The sequence below is a fragment of the Lotus japonicus genome, chromosome 4 (genome assembly GCF_012489685.1).
Source record: "Lotus japonicus ecotype B-129 chromosome 4, LjGifu_v1.2".
Classification (NCBI taxonomy): domain Eukaryota; kingdom Viridiplantae; phylum Streptophyta; class Magnoliopsida; order Fabales; family Fabaceae; genus Lotus; species Lotus japonicus.
Window position 1 is genome coordinate 30,350,522 of NC_080044.1, and position 23,391 is coordinate 30,373,912.

General features: G+C 41.2%; 1 non-coding gene across 1 annotated transcript; it reads left to right on the forward strand.

The window, feature by feature from the left end:
• Window positions 1-10,629: 10,629 nt before the first annotated feature.
• Window positions 10,630-10,736, forward strand: LOC130716333 (small nucleolar RNA R71). Its single transcript, XR_009011951.1, has one exon. It is a non-coding gene; the product is annotated as a small nucleolar RNA R71 (small nucleolar RNA).
• Window positions 10,737-23,391: the final 12,655 nt, after the last annotated feature.

The window sequence follows — 23,391 nt, forward strand, 5'->3', positions numbered from 1 at the left end:
AATATTTTTCATCATATTTTTCATTACTACCCCGAAAAACCCATAATATAGTTCCAATAAGGAATATTGAAAGAAAACTCTCTAATTTATGAGTCATGAGCAAAATCAGAGTTTAAGAATCATGAGCAAAACTCTCCAATTGTCGAAGCAGATGTCGCAGCATCTGATTCTGTGAAGCTAGGGCATCAGTCCTCAGCTTGAGTTTCTGTTGTGGGCCCTTTGAAGATTATTTGAAGATATGTTTTCTGTGTTACTTGAGGGTCAAGTAGTTATTCCATAAGGGTTTTATTTATGGGTTGTTATTTGTTGAAACAATCTTTGTTAAAAGATTGGTTTCTATCTTTTCTTGTGCAATAAGTAACAAGATCTATCAAGATTGTGTTTTGAATTGCTGTTGCTGCAATCTGTTACTTCAGCCCATGCTAACCCTAGAGCTCATGCTGCCGCTGCTGAAGTCTATAAAAGGATGAAGACCTAAAACTTGAAGACCATCGAAGCTATAGAGAGAGATCAAGTGTTTTAGGATTTGTGATGTGCTTTGTCATTTGTTAGTTGCGAATCCTCTTTGCTCACTGATTCTATAAAGCAAAGAAGGGTTATGTGTGTTTGATTACTTTCAAACTCTGATTGTGGATTGTGTTCACCAATCACTGTGGTAGTGATTAAGAGAAAGTGAGAGGGGCTCTCATACTTAGGTTGAGATTCTAAGTAGAAATACACTGGGTAGATTAGGAAGTGAACTATGAACTATGGTGTTCATGAGTGTCTGTAATTCCTGAATCTTGAGATAGTGGATTTCCTTTATTTGGGTGCAAACCCTCCAGACGTAGGTGAAAGTTGAAGGTATGAAAAACGATAGAAAGGGGAGGGGTTTGAATAGCGTTTTCAAACTAAAACTTTTCCCACTTGAGATTTTAACAAATCTCTTCAAACACAGAATATAAAAGTGCAAAGATAAGAGTTGAGAAAAGCACACAATGATTTTATCCTGGTTCACTTGATAAATCCCTCAAGCTAATCCAGTCCACTCGTTAAGGTGATTTCTTCCTTCTTAGAATGAAGGCAATCCACTAATCAGAGTTTGTTACAACTGCACTTGCAACCTGCAATGTAACTAACAATACAATGACTTAGCTATCACTAAGATTCACTCTCTTAGTCTTCTCAAGAATCTAACCAACCTTGGTCTCCTTAAGGAAAATCAAACAACTGTTTGAGAGTTTGGGTTTACAAAGAATTGCTTCTCAGAAAGCTACAGTAAACACAATAAGAACGATTTGAAGAAAGATTTCTAAGAGAATATTTGAATATTGCTTGAGCTTGAAACAAGTTTCTTTCTTAGGCGGCATCTTTCATCTTCAGCCTCTTTATATACTCCAAGGATTAGGGTTTAGACGTTGCATGGAATGCTACCATTGGAGGGCAGATCTGGGATTTCCGGTTTCTGTTGTGGCTGAATACGTTAGGTAAGGTCGTCAGGAATAGTACAGTTGCTTTTGTACTTGGATAGCAACTTGACCTTTAACCTAGATGACTTCTGATCAGAGCGACGCTTCATGTTGGAACTTGTGAAGCTTGGTGATCAGAGTCAGAGGGAAGCTTGGATCCTCTGACCTTTGTAACTTCTGCTTCTGGACTCAGAGGAGAAGTACTTGGTCTTCAGAGCCAGCTTACTCTTGGACTTCAGAGTCTTCACTTCTCAGCTTCTGGACCTTCAGAACTTCTGGACCTTCAGAGCCTCTGGACCATCAGAGCTTCTACACCTTTAGAGCTTCTGGACCTTCAGAGCTTCTGGTTTTCAGAACTTCTGGTCTTCAGAACTTCAAGTGATCTGAATCCATATCAGAGCTTAACTATCTTCAGATTTTCTGAAGCATATTCTACTGTTCAGATTGAACATAGTGAGTGTGAAAGTGTTGCGTAGGTTGCTCTTTGAGCATAGTGCTTCTGATTTATGTGTAATTGGACCAGAGTCTGAGACTGTCATTAAAACACTCAGAAAACAACGTTAGAGTACCATAATTATTCATACATAATAGTTAACATGTAATCATCAAAACCTAGAGTTGTACTACATGATCAAAACTTGATCTTACAAAAGTTTTGTAAGATCAAGTTTTGATCTAGTAGTACAACTCTATGTTTTGATGATTACAAGTTAACCTTTTGATATGAACAATTGTGGTACTCTAACGTGTTTTTCTGAGTGTGCTATTTACAGGCTCTGACCTCTATTCAATCTCACACAAATCAGAAGCACTGTGCTTAAAGAGTGACCCAAGCATCGCTTTCGCATTCACCATGTTCAGTATGAACAGTGGAAAAGCTTCAGAAGTTCTGAAGTTATACAAACTCTGATGTGGACTCAGTCACCAGAAGTTCTGAAGATCCAGAAGTTCTGACAACCAAGAAACACTGAAGGTTCAGATGTTCTGATGGTGTAGAAGACTCTGAAGATCCAGAAGCTGAATAATGGAAACTCTGATTTCCAGAAGCAAGAAACTCTGAAGACCATGTACTTCCCTCTGAGTTCAGAATCAGAAGATACAACGGTCAGAGGATCTGTGCTTTCCCTCTGACTCTGATCAACCCGCTTCACAAGTTCCAACATGAAGCATTCCCCTGATCAGAAGTCTCCTAGGTTTAAAGGTCAAGTCACTATCCAAGTACAAAAGCAACTGTACCATCCTGACGACCTACCTAACGTTCTCAGCCACAGCAGAAGCTGGAATTTCCCGAACTGCCCTCCAACGGTAGCATTTCCATGCAGCGTTCAAACCATAATCCTTGGAGTATAAATAGAGGCTGAAGATTGAAAGATGCGGTTGGAAGAATTTACACAAGCATAAGCCATATTCAAAAACCTTCAAGCATTCTTTCATCTGAAATTCATTGTGTTTACTATTAGCTTTTCAGAAGCAAATCTCTTGTAAACATTCTTTGATAAACAGTTTGTTTAGTTCCTTTAGGAGATCAAGGTTGATCGGATCCTAGAGAAGACTAAGAGAGTGAATCTTAGTGTGAGCTAAGTCAGTGTAATTGTTAGTCACTTGTAGGTCTCAAGTGCAGTTGTAACACTTTACCTGATTAGTGGATTGCCTTCATTCTAAGAAGGAAGAAATCACCTTGACGGGTGGACTGGATTAGCTTGAGGGATTTATCAAGTGAACCAGGATAAAAATCCTTGTGTGCTTCTCTATCTCTTATCTTTAGCACTTAAGTTCTCGAAAGATTTGATAGAATCTTTAAGGTGGAAGTTTTTACTTGAAAACGTTATTCAAACCCCCCTTTCTACCGTTTTTCATACCTTCAATTGGTATCAGAGCGCAAGTTCTGATTACCACACCTAACAGTGTTCAGTGATCCGGGCCGGTGTGAAAAACAATGGCTACCACCAGTGAAACACAGAAAGATGGATACAACGCAAAGCCTCCTATGTTCGACGGTCAAAGGTTCAAGTATTGGAAAGATAGACTCGAAAGTTTCTTTCTGGGTTTTGATGCAGATCTCTGGGATATTATTGTGGATGGCTATGAGCGTCCAGTCGATGCAGATGGCAAGAAGATTCCAAGGTCAGAGATGACTGCAGATCAAAAGAAGCGGTACTCACAACATCACAAAGCAAGAGCAATTCTTCTAAGTGCTATTTCTTATGAAGAGTACCAGAAGATTACAGATCGTGAGTTTGCAAAAGACATTTTTGAATCTCTGAAGATGTCTCATGAAGGAAACAAGAAAGTTAAAGAATCAAAGGCATTGTCTTTGATCCAAAAGTATGAATCCTTCGTCATGGAGCCAAACGAGTCCATTGAAGAAATGTTTTCCAGATTTCAGTTGCTTGTAGCTGGAATTCGACCTCTCAACAAGAGCTACACAACAAAAGATCACGTCATAAGGGTCATTAGATGTCTTCCTGAAAGTTGGATGCCCCTGGTGACTTCAATAGAGCTCACAAGAGATGTTGAGTGTTGGTCAATACGCAAGTGCACGAATACCTCCGGGTTTTAAATTATCGAACCACAGGGATTGTGAGTGAGAATTATTGATTTAAGCTTAAAGTTTGCAAGTTCTTTAAAACAGTAAAATTCAGAGGTTGGTTTTGGGTGATTGTGACTAAAGTTTTGCAAGAGAGCAATGTTGATAAAGATATAGATAACAAATGATGGGAAATTGCCTTGGGTGTTTGATCATCTAATCCATTTTAGTCCACCTATCCTATGCATGTGAATCCTTGATTTATATCTTGTTGTTATAGCCTATGTACTTACTAGTTGATTCCTCACAAAAGTAATTCTCTCAAATTGAAAGATAAGCCCAATTCCTTGTGGACTTAAACATTCATAAGAGGTATGATAGCATAATTATTCAGGCCAACAAGACCCTACCCTCACTCTATTCCTAGAAGCAAGTATAGAAGGATCTATTCCAATTCATGTCCCTAAATCATAACAAATTTCCATTCTATTATAATCTAGCCTATAGCAAAGGTGCACCAAAGCTAAACATGCAATAAGGAATTGAAATACAAGAATGGATCAAGACTCATGCATAGAGATAGGAATTATAAACTAAAGTTTCATAGAATCTCTTAACCCAAAGCACAAAGTAAACTAGCCACTCATGGCTAGTGGATTCATGAAGAAAATGTAAATAAAACCTGAGGAAAAGTACAAGTTGGAAGCCTCCCTTGGCCCCAAAGTTCTCCTCAGCTCTCAAAACTTGATCAAAAATGAGTGGAATGACAAAATGTATCTAAGAAATTGGCCTAAGCCTTATTTATAGGCTGAAAATAACGAAACTGGGCGCTCAGGCGCCAATTCAGAGCGCCTGAGCGCCAATTGCATGTCAAAAGACATGCTCTCTGACCCTATTGGCGCCTAGGCGCCCACTCCCAGCGCCTAGGCGCTCTAGCTCGCCTGAAAGTGACTTTTTGGCTTCTGAAACTCCTCTTTTCAATTCCCTTTATGTTCTTCATCAATTCCATGCTCCTTGGCCTTCCTTTTCCTTCAGTTTCTGCACTCCCAACCTAACCAACAAGACAAGGAAGATTCTAGAAGCTCCAAGAGCTCATTAGCACAAGAAGTCCCTCATAAAACACAACAAACCCATGCAAGTCCTAAACTTTACTTAAAATGCAAGAAAACTACCTATAAAACTACCAAATTACCAAAACGAAATAAAACTAAAGAAAAGAATAAAAATGCATGAGAATGCATGAAACACTACATGAGACTCAACAAAAAGACTCAAAACAACCAAAGAAATGACTAAAAACACTACTAAAATAGGGTCATCACACCACTATACCCAACGACAGCTCGCCCTCGAGCGTAAAAAACACTCGCTTGCCCTCAAGCGCAAGAAATGCTCCCACATAAGTGCTCAAAACAAGGAATACTTCACAACAACAGGGGGACAAAGTAATCACAACTAGTTTCAAGAGAAAGACCCAACAACCTACTTCATGCATCTTTTGAAGAGAGAAGAGTGTAGAGTCCATTCATGAGAAGCATTTAGAACTAAAAACCCTAGGATGAGATGTTCATTTAGTGCACTGAGCACACAAGCAAGTTCATAGGTCCTGAATGTCATTCACTCAATAGCAACAAAGATCAAGCATGCAAGTATTCAAAGAAACTTCCATAAGGGTTGAAACATTGGCTAGGTAAAACATGATGGTGGTTGGTCCCTAAAGGAAAACTAGGCTTTCAAGCACATTGAGTGTGGTCCTCAATAACCCCGGAGCTTACAACACTTTTTCCTTTGCACAAGTCTCTTGCACCCACCTTTTCAAACCCTTTTTTTTTTCAACTCCAACTTTTGGTTAGGAGTTCTTTTTCTTTCTTTTTTTCACTGTTTTTTTCTTTTTTTTCTTTTGGGGCAAGAGGCTATTTCTCATTTTTCAGCTCCATACAAAACAACAAGGACCATCACTCCCCTAATATTCCAACCAAACAACCATCCCCACTTTTGGCTACAAAAAGATTCTCCAATTAAGCTCAAATGGGACAACTAAGGGCAATGTTTAACCGCAAACTCAGAATCTCAAGAAATCCTACAAGTCTCAAGAATAAAGCATGAATCACTAAGCATACTATAAGTGAAATCAACGCAGAACCAAGAATTGCAAATGAGTCAGGATCCTCCAGAGAATTTTTATGGTGAAGGGTCAAAGATAGACCCTTAATGGACTCACCTCGACTTCTTTCTCAAGACACACTCGGAAGACCGAAGTCTCCTCCTCTCTTCCCCAACATGCAATCACTCATCCCCGAAACAACAACAAGAATTCACCAAAGCATTTTCAAAAACAGCACTAGTAGGGAAGCAAAACCATAGCTAAAAGCATGTGAGTATAGGGAAGTGAAAGACCCAAAAACAAAAACAAAACCAGCTAAAACAATGCATGATCAAAAAGAAAACAAAATCTACAAATTGAAAATATGCTAAAAATGCATGACCTAAACTAAGAGTAGAGTTACCTCAGCAAAATCACTCCATGGGGTCATGGTCACCCCTTCCATCGCCATAATCCGGATGAACTCCGGCATCATGCATCAAGCTCAAGTCTATCATCCCCTGCTCCAAGGTATTAAAATCCAAGGGCCCATTGTACCTGGGGTCTGATGTGCTACCTCCCCTCCAATGGAGGTCAAGATCCCTGTGTAGACGATCTTGCCTCAAAAACATCCGCCCGAAAGCGGCCTCCATCCAAGCAGGAGAAGGGTCAGCACGCGGTGGAGTAACCACCTCATTCACCACCTCAACATCTTCTGCCTCCTCTTCTTCTTCCTCTTCTTCCTCTTCTTCCGCTGGCTCCTCAGGATCCTCTTCCTCCTCATCCTCTTGAGGCATCCTTGCTGTCCACTCCTTATAAAGTTGAGTGATCCTCTCCTTACTGAGCAGAGGTGCCACAGGCAACCTCTTCTCGATAACATGGACTGGCCTCTTAGCTCTGTCCCTCACCGCATGAATCAAAGAGCAAATCAAGTGAGGAAAGATGGGCCGATGCTTGTCTTTACTCCTGTTGTAGAGGGAATAAATCCGACCAGCAATGATGGTGGCCACGTCCATAGGATGACCTCTCACGATGCAATAGATAGCGACCAATGTAACCTCTCTAACTTCAGATTTGTTAGAGCTAGGAATGAGGGAATCCTGCAAAAATTCAGCCCAAACTCTAGCCAGCGGTGTCATATCCTTCCTCCTCACAAAAATAATCTCATCTTCAACTGCTTCCCAGTTCCGCCCAGGCCTAACAATCACTGCCTTCATGTCTTCCAAGATCTCCGGTGACTTCTCCTTTAAGAGCTCATGATAAGTGTCCTTCTCGGGGAAAAGCTCCTTCTCTTGGTCCTCCGTGAGGAGACCAAGATGCCTGCGAATGACTGCTGGGTTGTAGTCAATCACATCTCCCCTGAACCAAGATGAATTCACCGGTGGCCTGGACCTGTCCTCTTGATTGTCACAGTAGGTGTTCGCGTAGAACTCCCTAACCATGACTTCACAAGCAAACGGAATGGGGTTGACCCAATTCTTCCACCTCCTAATCTCCATGGCTTCTTGCATGCCCAAGAGGTCTCTCCTTCCCTCCCGGTACAAAACTCCCCGCTCCTTCACACACTCCTTGTGTGCTAGGTGAGCTCGGTAAAACTCCTCCTTAACCGCTGATAGGAAGCGGGAGCGATCGAAACTCCGGGAGGTGGAGGAAGAAGCTGCAGCTCTTGTGTTGGTTCTTGCTCTTTTCACAGGCATCTGCAAATTTGTTAGCCCAAACACATGCCACAAACTTTAGAAACGTTAGTTAAAAAATAAAAAGAAAAGAAAGAAGAAACTTTGTACAAAAATAAAAATAAAGAACAACCTAAGAGCACCCAACAAGTTTCTTAGTGATTTTGGCAAAGAGAGAAAAACTACCACAAGAACTTGCCAAAAATCGACTAAGAGAACCCATTGAAGCATTCTATCAAACACCTTGTAAGCAAAAGCTAAACTAAGCTAATCCACAAAATCCTAACTACCCATTCCTAACAAATCTACAACCCCTTTCTATTTAAGCACAAAATCAACCACCAATGAGTATATACAACCCAAACCCAACTTGCATTAACACAAATCACTCACCCAAACCCCCCTTGTAAACATGCATTGCAAATCCCATGAACAAAAATGAAGGAAAGTGAAAGTTGGAACTTACCTTGACTTGAGAGTGAGTGGGTGCAAGTGAAAGGAACTTGAAACAATGCAGAACTTGGAAGCAAATGGGAGAGCTAAAGTGTGTGCAAGTGAAAAATGAGAAGTGGAAATGGGGTTTGGAGAGAATGGGGTGCGTTTCTTATGAAGGAATGGGAGTAAAGAGTGGGAAAATGAAAAGGTTGGGGTTTTAAAACCCAAAACATAAGCAAAAACACGAGCAGGAGCGCTCGAGCGCTCGAGGGGAACGCTCAGACGCTCAAGCCAGTTCCAGAGGCAGTGCCTCTGCCACTATTGGCGCCTAGGCGCTCCTGAATTGGCGCCTAGGCGCTCAACCCAGTTTTTTCACAAAAATTTTCCCTTTTTTTTCTTTTTTTTTTGAAATTAAACACCTAAAATACTACAAAATTAAAAGATAATAAATAACAAAATGAAAAGAATGGGTTGTCTCCCATTTAGCCCTAGGTTATAGTCCTAGGTGGACTCTCCTTCCGATGGTGTTAGGAAGGAAATTCCTTTCCATTGATTAACTTACCACAAGTGCAAGGAAGAAACCTTGCACAAAACCTCTGGAGTAAATCCTCCCATGAGGCAATGTCCTCTTGCTCATCAAACCAAGCTCTAGCCTCCCTTGTCAAAGAATGAGGGAAGAGTTTAATCTTCACTTCATCACTTGAAACGCCCTCAATCTTAGCAAGGGTGCTAGCTTGGGTAAACTTCACCATATGAGCATGTAGGTTCTCATACTTGGACCCCCCATACTTGTTACCATTAACAAGCTTGATGAGAGCCGGATGGAACTCATCAATTTGGGCATTAACTTTGGGGATCTCTTCCGAAACTTTTGACCTGCTTCTAATCACATCACAGACAAAGTCATTGTCATGGTTAGTCTCAATCATAGGATTAAAAACAGAAAACCGTACCTTTTCCTTACCAACTCGGAGAATGAGGTGACCCTTGTCAACATCAATCTTAGCTCTACCAGTAGCTAAGAAAGGTCGACCAAGAATGAGAGGAATCTTCTCATCCTCCTCCATATCAAGCACAACAAAGTCCACGGGGAACACATACTTGTCCACCCGCACCATTACATCCTCCACAATCCCATATGGAGTCTTGAGGGATCGATCCGCCATTTGCAAGGAAAGCATGGTTGGAGTAACCTCTCCTAGGTTAAGCCTCTCAAACATGGTGAGCGGCATCAAATTGATGCTCGCTCCAAGATCACACAAGGCTTCCACATCCGCCATGCCTTCAATTTCCACCGGAATAGTGAAACTTCCGGGGTCCCTTCTTTTCTTAGGCATCTTCCGCTGCAAAATGGCACTACATTCCTCCGTCATCAACACCGTCTCATCTACTCCCTTCAATCTTCTTCTCTTATGCAAAATATCCTTCATAAACTTAGCATATATAGGCATTTGTTCCAAAGCATCGGCAAACGGAATACTAATGTGGAGCTTTTTGAAAACATCAACAAATTTTGAAAACTTTTTATCTAAGCTCTTCTTAGCCAATGCTTTAGGGAACGGAACCTTGCTAATTTCAGGAGTAAGATCAACTTCCTCTCTCACCTTAATAGGTACAACTACTTCTCCTCCCACTATCTCCTCTCTCTTTTCTCCATCTGTTTTTTTCTTCAATTCACTCATCACTCTCCCACTTCTAGTGGCTACCACAGAGGCATTTTCTTGCTTAGGATTGGGGATAGTGTCGGAAGGAAATTTACCTTGAGGTCTCTCGGCTATTTGCTTGGCCAGCTGGCCAAATTGATTCTCAAGATTCTTGATAGCCGCCTCTTGATTCTTGTAATTGTTCTCCGTCCGGTTGATGAAAGTTTCCACCAACTCTTCTAAGCTCTTCTTGGAACCACTACCTTCACCTTCTCCTCGCTCTTGAGGTTGTCTTGAGCTTTGGCCTTGAAATCCTTGGCTAGGAAATTGTCTTTGAAAGCCATTTCCTTGCCCATTATTACCTTGCCTCCAAGAAAAATTAGGGTGATTCCTCCATCCTGGATTGTACGTATTTGAAAATGGGTCATTCCGAGCTTGACCCATGGCCTTGACTTCCTCCTCCGGTCTAGTCTCTGTGCATTCTTCGCTGTCATGTGGCCCTCCACAAGTCACACACTCCACCTTGGCAACTCGACTACCAATTTTGGTAGTCTTCATTTGATTTTGAATCTCATTCATTTACTTGGAGAGTTGCTTGTTGGAGGCCATAAGTTGATCATAAGCTTCAACCTCAAGGACTCCTCTTCGGGCTTGGCGATCATTACTAGAGTTCATGGCTCTTATAGCCATCTTTTCAATCAACTCATACCCCACTTGTGGAAGTAAGGCATCGAACTCTCCACTTGAAGCCGCATCCAAACCAAACCTCGAAGAATATTGGAGACCATCATAGAACTTTGCTACTTGCTCAGCTTGAGTAAGGTTATGTTGAGGATACCTCCTCAAGAGCTTCTTGAACCTCTCCCAAGCTTCATAGAGATTCTCATCGGTGGATTGAGTAAAAGTCATGATGTCATTCTTGAGCTTCCTCAAGAGGGCTCTTGGAACAAACCTTGTGGTGAACTTCTCAGCCAAGTCTTCCCAAGATGTAATGCTACCTTGGGGCTGTGAATTCAACCACTCTTCAGCAGTATCCCTCAATGAAAAAGGGAACAAACTCAAACGGATTGTGTCCGCTGAAACATTCTGAACTCTGTAGGTGTTGCAATTGCGGATAAACCGCTCCATGTGTGCATGAGGATCTTCAAGAGCACCTCCACCATACTGATTTTGGCTCACCAAGTTGATGAATGCCGGCCTCAGCTCAAAGTTTCCCGTGCCATCGGGGGAAACTATGCTGCCCGGATAATCGTAGCTCATGGCAGCCGAGGTGAGGTCTCTGAGAGAACGATTGGCATTCTCCAATTCTTGCTCTTGAAGTCTTTGAGCAAGAGCCTCATTCACTCTTTCTTCAATGTGGGCTTGCATCTCCTCTTCCGTCATTTGAGCAGCCATGGCTTCAAGCCTTTGTTGGGCTCGACGACGGCGAAGAGTACGTTCAGGCTCCGGATCAAACAACAATGGATCCGTGCCAAGCCTACTGTGCATAAACTGAAATCACAAAACAGAGAAAAGGTTAGTAACACCTATTCAATGCAATGCTTAGTAAAACAAACAAACAAACTCTTTAACTTAAACCGAAAACCACAAACAATCCCCGGCAACGGCGCCAAAAACTTGTTGGTCAATTCGCAAGTGCACGAATACCTCCGGGTTTTAAATTATCGAACCACAGGGATTGTGAGTGAGAATTATTGATTTAAGCTTAAAGTTTGCAAGTTCTTTAAAACAGTAAAATTCAGAGGTTGGTTTTGGGTGATTGTGACAAAAGTTTTGCAAGAGAGCAATGTTGATAAAGATATAGATAACAAATGATGGGAAATTGCCTTGGGTGTTTGATCATCTAATCCATTTTAGTCCACCTATCCTATGCATGTGAATCCTTGATTTATATCTTGTTGTTATAGCCTATGTACTTACTAGTTGATTCCTCACAAAAGTAATTCTCTCAAATTGAAAGATAAGCCCAATTCCTTGTGGACTTAAACATTCATAAGAGGTATGATAGCATAAGTATTCAGGCCAACAAGACCCTACCCTCACTCTATTCCTAGAAGCAAGTATAGAAGGATCTATTCCAATTCATGTCCCTAAATCATAACAAATTTCCATTCTATTATAATCTAGCCTATAACAAAGGTGCACCAAAGCTAAACATGCAATAAGGAATTGAAATACAAGAATGGATCAAGACTCATGCATAGAGATAGGAATTATAAACTAAAGTTTCATAGAATCTCTTAACCCAAAGCACAAAGTAAACTAGCCACTCATGGCTAGTGGATTCATGAAGAAAATGTAAATAAAACCTGAGGAAAAGTACAAGTTGGAAGCCTCCCTTGGCCCCAAAGTTCTCCTCAGCTCTCAAAACTTGATAAAAAATGAGTGGAATGACAAAATGTATCTAAGAAATTGGCCTAAGCCTTATTTATAGGCTGAAAATAACGAAACTGGGCGCTCAGGCGCCAATTCAGAGCGCCTGAGCGCCAATTGCATGTCAAAAGACATGCTCTCTGACCCTATTGGCGCCTAGGAGCCCACTCCCAGTGCCTAGGCGCTCTAGCTCGCCTGAAAGTGACTTTTTGGCTTCTGAAACTCCTCTTTTCAATTCCCTTTATGTTCTTCATCAATTCCATGCTCCTTGGCCTTCCTTTTCCTTCAGTTTCTGCACTCCCAACCTAACCAACAAGACAAGGAAGATTCTAGAAGCTCCAAGAGCTCATTAGCACAAGAAGTCCCTCATAAAACACAAAAAACCCATGCAAGTCCTAAACTTTACTTAAAATGCAAGAAAACTACCTATAAAACTACCAAATTACCAAAACGAAATAAAACTAAAGAAAAGAATAAAAATGCATGAGAATGCATGAAACACTACATGAGACTCAACAAAAAGACTCAAAACAACCAAAGAAATGACCCTAAAAACACTACTAAAATAGGGTCATCATTGAGCATATGAGTTTAGAAGAACTCATCAGCATACTAAAGTGCCATGAGCTGAAGCGCTCAGAGATGCAAGATCTGAGGAAGAAGTCAATAGCCTTAAAATCCAAATCTGAGAAGGCTAAAGCAGAAAAGTCAAAAGCTCTCCAAGCTGAAGAAAAAGAATCTGAAGAAGCATCAGAAGATTCTGATGAAGATGAGCTGACTCTGATCTCTAAGAGACTCAACCGAATATGGAAGCACAGACAGAGCAAGTACAAAGGCTCTGGAAAGGCCAAAGGAAAGTCTGAATCCTCAGGTCAGAAGAAGTCCTCACTTAAGGAAGTCACATGCTTTGAGTGCAAAGAATCTGGGCACTACAAAAGTGACTGTCCAAAATTGAAGAAGGACAAGAAGCCAAAGAAGCACTTCAAGACCAAGAAAAGTCTGATGGTGACCTTTGATGAATCAGAGTCAGAGGATGTTGACTCTGAGGGTGAAGTCCAAGGACTCATGGCTATTGTAAAAGACAAAGGAGCAGAGTCAAAGGAAGTTGTTGACTCTGACTCAGAATCAGAAGGAGATCGTAATTCAGATGATGAAAATGAGGTATTCGCTTCTTTCTCTACCTCTGAACTGAAACATGCTTTGTCTGATATTATGGATAAGTATAACTCTTTATTGTCTAAGCACAAGAAGCTGAAAAAGAACTTATCTGCTGTTTCTAAAACTCCTTCTGAACATGAGAAAATTATTTCTGAGTTGAAAAATGATAATCATGCTTTGATCAATTCTAACTCTGTGCTTAAGAACCAGATTGCTAAGTTAGAAGAAATAGTTGCTTGTGATGCCTCTGATTGTAGAAATGAATCTAAGTATGAAAAGTCTTTTCAAAGATTCCTGGCTAAGAGCGTAGATAGAAGCTTAATGGCTTCAATGATCTATGGCGTAAACAGAAATGGAATGCATGGCATTGGCTATTCTAAACCAATTAGAAATGAGCCCTCTGTGCCTAAAGCTAAATCCTTGTATGAATGCTTTGTTCCCTCTGGTACCATATTGCCTGATCCTTTACCTGCTAAAGTTGCTAAAATCCCTCTTAAAAAGGGATCCCTCTCCATGTCTAAATATCATGCAAAAATTCCTTTACATTATCATGTTGGGAAACCCAAGGTGACCAGAACCTCTGGGTAACTAACAAGAGAGGACCCAGAAAATGGGGGTACCTAAGGATAAGATTATCTATGTTGCAGATATCCTTGATAGCTCCACTGAAACACCAGTCATGGTATCTGGACAGTGGATGCTCGCGTCACATGACGGGAGAAAGGCGTATGTTCCAAGAGCTAAAACTTAAGCCTGGAGGCGAAGTTGGCTTTGGAGGAAATGAAAAGGGTAAAATTGTTGGTACTGGTACTATTTGTGTAGATAGTAGTCCATGCATTGATAATGTGTTATTGGTAGACGGCTTAACTCATAGCTTATTGTCTATAAGTCAATTAGCTGACAAGGGTTATGATGTTATCTTTAATCAAAAGTCTTGCAGGGCTGTAAGTCAGATCGATGGCTCTGTTCTCTTTAACAGCAAGAGGAAGAACAACATTTATAAGATCAGATTATCTGAGTTGGAGGCTCAGAATATGAAGTGTCTTCTTTCTGTTAATGAAGAGCAGTGGGTATGGCATAGACGGTTAGGGCATGCCAGTATGAGAAAGATTTCTCAGCTGAGCAAGCTAAACCTTGTCAGGGGCTTACCCAATCTGAAGTTCGCTTCAGACGCTCTTTGTGAAGCATGTCAGAAAGGCAAATTCACTAAAGTCCCCTTCAAGGCTAAGAATGTTGTCTCAACCTCAAGGCCGTTGGAACTTCTGCATATCGACCTTTTTGGACCAGTGAAAACTGAGTCTATAGGTGGCAAGAGATATGGGATGGTCATCGTTGACGACTATAGCCGCTGGACATGGGTAAAGTTTCTAACCCGCAAGGATGAGTCTCATGCTGTGTTCTCTACCTTAATAGCCCAAGTGCAAAACGAGAAGGCTTGTAGGATTGTGCGTGTCAGAAGTGACCATGGTGGAGAGTTTGAGAATGACAAGTTTGAGAGTCTGTTTGATTCCTATGGAATTGCACATGATTTCTCTTGTCCCAGAACTCCTCAACAAAATGGTGTTGTTGAGAGGAAGAACATAACTCTTCAGGAGATGGCTAGAACCATGCTCCAAGAAACTGGCATGGCTAAGCACTTTTGGGCAGAGGCAGTAAATACAGCATGTTACATTCAGAACAGAATCTCTGTGAGACCAATTCTGAATAAGACTCCCTATGAATTGTGGAAGAACATAAAACCCAACATTTCTTACTTTCATCATTTTGGTTGTGTTTGTTATGTTCTTAATACTAAGGATAGATTGCATAAATTTGATGCTAAGTCTTCTAAATGTCTATTACTTGGTTATTCTGAGAGATCTAAAGGTTTTAGATTTTATAATACTGATGCTAAGACTATTGAAGAATCTATTCATGTCAGATTTGATGATAAGCTTGACTCTGACCAGTCAAAGCTAGTTGAGAAATTTGCAGATTTAAGTTTAAATGTTTCTGACAAAGGCAAAGCTCCAGAGGAAGCTGAGCCAGAGGAAGATGAACCAGAAGAAGAAGCCGGTCCCTCTGATTCACAAACTCTGAAGAAGAGCAGAATCACTGCAGCTCATCCTAAGGAATTGATTCTGGGCAACAAAGACGAACATGTCAGAACCAGATCAGCCTTCAGACCCTCTGAAGAGACCCTGCTAAGTCTGAAAGGATTGGTGTCCTTAATTGAACCCAAGTCCATAGATGAAGCTTTTCAGGACAAGGACTGGATTCTGGCCATGGAAGAAGAATTGAATCAATTCTCCAAGAACGATGTTTGGAGCTTAGTGAAGAAGCCTAAGAGTGTCCATGTAATTGGAACAAAATGGGTGTTCAAAAACAAGTTGAATGAGAAAGGAGATGTAGTCATAAACAAGGCAAGGCTAGTTGCACAAGGCTACAGTCAGCAGCAAGGAATAGACTACACAGAAACATTTGCTCCAGTAGCAAGACTAGAAGCAATCAGACTGTTGATCTCTTTCTCAGTGAATCACAACATAGTTCTTCATCAGATGGATGTGAAGAGTGCTTTTCTAAATGGTTATATTTCAGAGGAAGTCTATGTTCATCAACCCCCAGGTTTTGAAGATGAGAAGAATCCAGACCATGTGTTCAAATTGAAGAAATCACTCTATGGTCTGAAGCAAGCTCCCAGAGCATGGTATGAGAGACTCAGCTCATTCCTTCTGGAGAATGAGTTTGTAAGGGGTAAAGTAGATACAACTCTCTTTTGCAAAACTTATAAAGATGATATCTTAATTGTGCAAATCTATGTTGATGATATTATATTTGGTTCTGCTAATCAATCTCTATGCAAAGAATTTTCTGAGATGATGCAGGCTGAATTTGAGATGAGTATGATGGGAGAACTAAAGTACTTTCTGGGAATACAAGTTGATCAAACACCAGAAGGAACATATATCCATCAGAGCAAGTACACTAAAGAACTTCTGAAGAAGTTCAATATGCTGGAATCTACAGTGGCCAAGACTCCAATGCATCCTACATGCATTCTGGAGAAAGAAGATGCTAGTGGTAAAGTATGTCAGAAGCTCTATCGTGGTATGATAGGTTCACTTCTATACTTAACTGCATCTAGGCCAGATATTTTGTTTAGTGTTCACTTATGTGCTCGTTTCCAATCAGATCCAAGGGAAACCCACTTAACTGTTGTTAAGAGGATCCTAAGGTATCTGAAAGGCACCACTAACCTTGGCTTGATGTATAAGAAAACATCAGAGTATAAGCTTTCAGGTTATTGTGATGCTGATTATGCTGGAGATAGAACAGAGAGAAAAAGTACTTCTGGAAATTGTCAATTTCTGGGAAGTAATCTAGTCTCATGGGCAAGCAAGAGGCAATCAACCATTGCACTATCCACTGCAGAGGCAGAATATATCTCAGCAGCAATATGCAGCACTCAGATGCTCTGGATGAAACATCAGCTGGAGGACTATCAGATCCTTGAGAGCAATATCCCAATCTATTGTGATAACACTGCTGCAATTTCATTGAGTAAGAATCCTATCTTACATTCAAGGGCAAAGCACATTGAGGTAAAGTATCATTTTATTAGAGATTATGTACAGAAGGGCGTACTTCTTCTGAAGTTTGTTGATACTGATCATCAATGGGCAGATATCTTTACAAAGCCCTTAGCAGAGGATAGATTTAATTTTATTATGAAAAATCTGAATATGGACTTTTGTCCAGAGTGAAGATGGATCAGAACCTCTGACTATGATACTTCTTGATCAGAAGATGTCTAGTCCAGAAGGTAACTCCATCAGAGTGTATGTACCCATTGGTGCTGACTCTGAAGCTGAGACAGTAACACGTGTGTCAGTATCTCTGATGCATATTTCCTTATGCCCGTGTGACAGTCTGTCATAATGTGTGTAGATGTGCTTCTCTCCTGTGTGTGATACGTGTATTTACTGTTACTATGATGGCTTTAATTTTTAACCGTTGATTTTAATTTTCTTTTTGAATCAACAACGGTTATTTGTCAAAACCCACTATACACACACGATCTCCTACACTCTCGGTTTTACTCTCTCTCTCTCTTCTGTATTTTCAAAAACTGCTTACCCACGATCTCTCTCTCTCTCTATTCATCATCTTCATCTTCTACCCAAAACCTTCAACCGCTCAACAATGGTGAGACAAACAAGAACTGAAGCTACGGATGCAACCAGGTTCCCTCACATGGTAGTGGGTCAAGCTACAGGCCAATTGGGTCTTGAAGCTCCTGATCAAGGTCAAAGTCAAGAGCAGATAATTCCGATTGCAGAACGGGGTTGTGCCGTTCACTGTGTGTACGCTCCTGAAGAACTTCAAGTACTGGAAGAATGGAGATTCGACATCGACAATCTTGCTTAAAATGGGTATGATCTTCGTCCTGAAGTCCGTGTTCAAGGTTGGGAAAATTACTTCAACAGGCTTCGAGGACCGGTGTATGACAAATTGGTCAAGGAATTCTGGAAACACGCTGACTGCGATGACACTCAGGTGGTCTCCCACATTGCTGGAAGGAGGATCATAGTTACTGAGAAGTCATTCGTGAACTTGCTGGGTGCAGACACTGCACATGGGTATCGATTCCAACTCACTGAATCGAAGCTGAAACCCAAAACGAAGGATGAGACTAACAAGGCCCTGTACACCACATACAAACCGGGCAAGACTGATTACAAGGTGGTGGATCTTCATCCCAAGCTCAGAATCTGGCACAAGATTCTGCTGCACTGTATCAACCAGAGGCCAAAGGGCAGTTCCCCAGATTACATCAACTTCAGTCAGAAGGCGATGTTGTTTTTCATTCAAGACAAGCAGAAGATCTGCCTTCCTTTCTTCCTGTTCTCATACCTGAAGGAATGCATCAGGAAATCAATAACAACTGCCTCCATCAAGTCTGCCATCAAGTATATCCCTTTTGGGAGATTGCTATCAGATCTCTTCATCGAGAGCAACCTTGTGCAAGATCTGGTCAATGCTGGATGCATAGAGGATCTGACCACCATTGTCAGTGATGTCTTCACTGCCAATTCTCTGAAGAAGATGGGTTTGGTCCAGAAGAAAATTTCCCCAACTCATGAAGATACATCTACTGAAATCAGACAGAGAAGGGTGCCTCTAAACGACTACCTCTGTGGACACAGGCAGACAACCCTGAAGCTATTAGGTGCTATGTTGAAGACCTAAGGGCTCAAGGCTTTGAAATTGATTTAGATGAATTCTTCAGAAGACTGCCGCCAGCTCAAGAGTTTGACTCTCCTCCCAAGAGGAAAGCTCAGAGGAAGATGATTTTAGAAGAATCCTCTGAGGAATCTGATGTCCCTCTGACGAAGAGGAAGAAGGCTGATCAGCCAAAGAGGAAACATGATGAAACCATCAAGCCTGATACTGGTGGTGATGGTAATGATGGTCCTAATGAAGATGGTCCTTCTCCTCCCAAGAAGAAGAAGAAACAAGTCAGACTTGTGGTGAAGCCTACCAGGGTGGAACCAGCTGCTCAAATGGTCAGAAGGATTGAAACTCCTTCCAGAGTGACTCGGTCATCAGTGCGATCATCAAGTAAGTCTGTTGTTCAAACGATCTCTAAACCCACTCACTCCCATTCCTGAATCCCAACCAGCTGCACCTCCACCTAATTCACCAAGGTCTTCATTTTTCCAACCTTCTCCAAATGAAGCACCTCTCTGGAACATGCTTCAGAACCAACCATCTAGACAAGATGAACCAACCTCTCCCATTACCATCCAATACAACTCATTAACTTCTGAACCCATCATTCCTGAACAACCAGAGCTTAACCAGACAGAACCACAACCCAGAACGTCTGATCACTCTGTTCCCAGAGCATCAGCACGTAAAACTGCCAGAACCACTGATACAGACTCCTCCACAGCCTATACCCCTGTATCATTTCCAACCAATGTTGTTGATTCCTCTCCCTCCAATAACTCTGAATCAATTAGAAAATTTATGGAGGTCAGAAAAGAAAAGGTGTCTACCTTAGAAGAGTATTACCTCACTTGTCCAAGCCCTAGGAGATACCCTGGCCCTAGACCTGAACGTCTAGTTGACCCAGATGAACCTATCTTGTCCAATCCCTTACATGAGGCAGACCCTTTGGCTCACCAAGCTCAATCTGAACCTGTCCATCAAGAGCCAATTCAACCAGAACCAGAACAATCTGTATCTAACCACTCCTCGGTTAGGTCACCACATCCTCTGGTTGAAACCTCTGAACCTCAGCTCGGAACCTCTGAACCAAATGCTCAAATGTTTAACATTGGTTCTCCTCAAGGTGTCTCTGAGGCAAACAGCAGCAACCACCCAACCTCTCCTGAAACCAACCTATCCATTATTCCCTACACTCACCTAAGACCAACCTCTCTTTCTGAGTGCATCTGTGTGTTTAATCATGAAGCTTCACTGATGATTCGCAACGTCAAAGGGCATACTGATCTGAGTGAGAGTCCTGACTCTGTTGCTGAGGAATGGGATAATCTGAGTACTTGGTTAGTTGCTCAGGTTCCTGCTATGATGAGTCATCTCGTTGCTGAAAGGGATCAGAGGATCAAGGCTGCTAAGCAGAGGTTTGCAAGAAGGGTGGCTCTTCATGAACAACAACAAAGACATAAGCTTCTTGAAGTTGTTGAAGAGGCCAGAAGAAAGCAAGAGCAAGCAGAAGAAGCTGCACGTCAAGCAGCAGCTCAAGCTGAACAAGCCAGATTAGAGGCAGAAAGACTTGAAGCTGAAGCTGAAACCCGTAGATGCCAAGCACTTGCACCAGTGGTTTTCACTCCTGTTGCTTCTGCTTCCATTCTAGCTCATCAAGCTGCTCAGAATGTTCCTTCCTGTTCTACACCGTCAAGCTCGTCCAGACTCGACATTATGGAACAACGTCTTGATACTCATGAGTCTATGCTGATTGACTTGAAGCAAATGATGATGGAACTTCTGCGTCGCACTGATAAACCCTAGTCTTAGGATCTCTTCGTTTTTTTTCCTCTTAACTTTGTTTTATTTTAACTTCCGTTTTTTTTTTGTTATTTTAGTTATTCTGCTTTGTTCGTTTGTGTTTATCTATGCATATATATATATATATATATATATATATATATATATATCTCTGTCACATTGAGTTTTTCAAAATTTTCTTGTTTATTCATAATCATTATGCTTTTACATCATACATTCTTTTTTTCTTTTCCTAAAGTCTAGAATGGAGGATCCTTCCTCATTCTTCAGCACTCTTGGCGCTGCTCTGACCTCTCTTTCTCCAGACGATCCAGTGAATACTGGATGTTGTTGAGATTGACGATCTGCTCATTCCTCTCTAGAACCTCTTCTGTTGTCTTGAGCTTCTTTTCTATGATTTCCTTCTCTTCCAGCAGCTTCAGTTCAAGCTGGCTGAGTTCTTGCACTTCCTCCACGAAGGCAAGGAATTCTTCTAAGTCACTCTTCAACTCTGGACGCAGGTCCTCTTCTAGTAGTGTCCTTGTCAGCTCTGATATGGTCTTTGTACCCTCTGGATGTCTTATGTCAAGGAACAAGTCCTCCTCAAAGGCCTTCCTTCTGAGCTCTTCTAGTGCAACTATGTATGCTGCCATTTTTGTTAATCGATCGAGTTGTGAAGCTTACCCTTTTTCTCCATCGCTTTATATAGGCTTCACTTTCTCTCTGAAAGTTAATGCTCCTACAGTTTCTCGAGGTTAAGTTCTTGGTAACTGACCCTCTTCTTTACTCCCTTGGTCGGTGGAAAACGTTCTTCTTTTGCATTAACTCTTCTCTTTAATTCGCCTAACTCTGATTCATGCATCGTTTTAATTTTCTTAAAACTTAGACCTTCTCTAAGGGGGAGTACCTTGTACTTCAAGCTAAGTTTTTCACACCCCAAGCTTTTTGCTTATGACAAAAAGGGGGAGTACAACCCAGTTTTTGATGTATAAGATGTGTTAGTGTGATTTATTTTTTCTTTTGGAGAATTTAAGAGTTCCACCTTTATGACCATAGATGTGTCACTGGACAAATACAAGGAATACATTTCACTTCTTCTGAAGTGATTTTAGTTTGACTCTGATACCCAAGACTCTGATACCTTGTCCGTTGACTCTGATTACTTATGCGCTCTGATTATTCCATTTCATCTATGTCATAAGTTTTTCACTCTGAACTCTTATATTATTTAGCTCAGAATCTAGACTTTTCTAACGTTTTCATCAAGTATTAGATTTAGGGGGAGCTAAGCTCAGAATCAAGCAGTGACTTGAATTCAGAATGAGCAAAATAAACTATTCACATCAGGATAAGTCTTTTTCTATATCCCTAAACTCTGAGTGAATTCAGTTTATTGTTTAAGAATTGTTCATCAAAAATCTTAGTTTTGTCATCATCAAAAAGGGGGAGATTGTAAGATCAAGTTTTGATCTAGTAGTACAACTCTATGTTTTGATGATTACAAGTTAACCTTTTGATATGAACAATTGTGGTACTCTAACGTGTTTTTCTGAGTGTGCTATTTACAGGCTCTGACCTCTATTCAATCTCACACAAATCAGAAGCACTGTGCTTAAAGAGTGACCCAAGCATCGCTTTCGCATTCACCATGTTCAGTATGAACAGTGGAAAAGCTTCAGAAGTTCTGAAGTTATACAAACTCTGATGTGGACTCAGTCACCAGAAGTTCTGACAACCAAGAAACACTGAAGGTTCAGATGTTCTGATGGTGTAGAAGACTCTGAAGATCCAGAAGCTGAATAGTGGAAACTCTGATGTCCAGAAGCAAGAAACTTTGAAGACCATGTACTTCCCTCTGAGTTCAGAATCAGAAGATACAACGGTCAGAGGATCTGTGCTTTCCCTCTGACTCTGATCAACCCGCTTCACAAGTTCCAACATGAAGCATTCCCCTGATCAGAAGTCTCCTAGGTTTAAAGGTCAAGTCACTATCCAAGTACAAAAGCAACCGTACCATCCTGACGACCTACCTAACGTTCTCAGCCACAACAGAAGCTGGAATTTCCAGAACTTCCCTCCAACGGTAGCATTTCCATGCAGCGTTCAAACCCTAATCCTTGGAGTATAAATAGAGGCTGAAGATTGAAAGATGCGGTTGGAAGAATTTACACAAGCATAAGCCATATTCAAAAACCTTCAAGCATTCTTTCATCTGAAATTCATTGTGTTTACTATTAGCTTTTCAGAAGCAAATCTCTTGTAAACATTCTTTGATAAACAGTTTGTTTAGTTCCTTTAGGAGATCAAGGTTGATCGGATCCTAGAGAAGACTAAGAGAGTGAATCTTAGTGTGAGCTAAGTCAGTGTAATTGTTAGTCACTTGTAGGTCTCAAGTGCAGTTGTAACACTTTACCTGATTAGTGGATTGCCTTCATTCTAAGAAGGAAGAAATCACCTTGACGGGTGGACTGGATTAGCTTGAGGGATTTATCAAGTGAACCAGGATAAAAATCCTTGTGTGCTTCTCTATCTCTTATCTTTAGCACTTAAGTTCTCGAAAGATTTGCTAGAATCTTTAAGGTGGAAGTTTTTACTTGAAAACGTTATTCAAACCCCCCTTTCTACCGTTTTTCATACCTTCAAGTTTTTCACTGAACTGGGTTAACAATTCATGTGTTTTGTTGTTTCTGTTTTGAGTTACTGTTTTACTGTTAAGCGATTATCGAACCCATTGTCCCAGCATCGTGCAGGACATTCGTACTACAAGGAACCTGAATTACAATTGGCATCAGAGCAGGCACCTTGTTCTGGTTGGGTGAGCTCCAGGGAATTTGATTCAAGTTCTCATGGATAACAAGGAGGGAGGATCAGTCAATAGGCCACCCATTCTAGATGGTACTAACTATGACTACTGGAAGGTTCGCATGACAGTCGTTCTCAAGTCAATTGACAACAAGACTTGGAAAGCTATTGTCAAGGCTTGGAAGCACCCCACTAAGCCTCAGGTTGGAGGCACCTCTACCACTGTTTTGGAGAAACCTGAAGAGGAATGGACCAG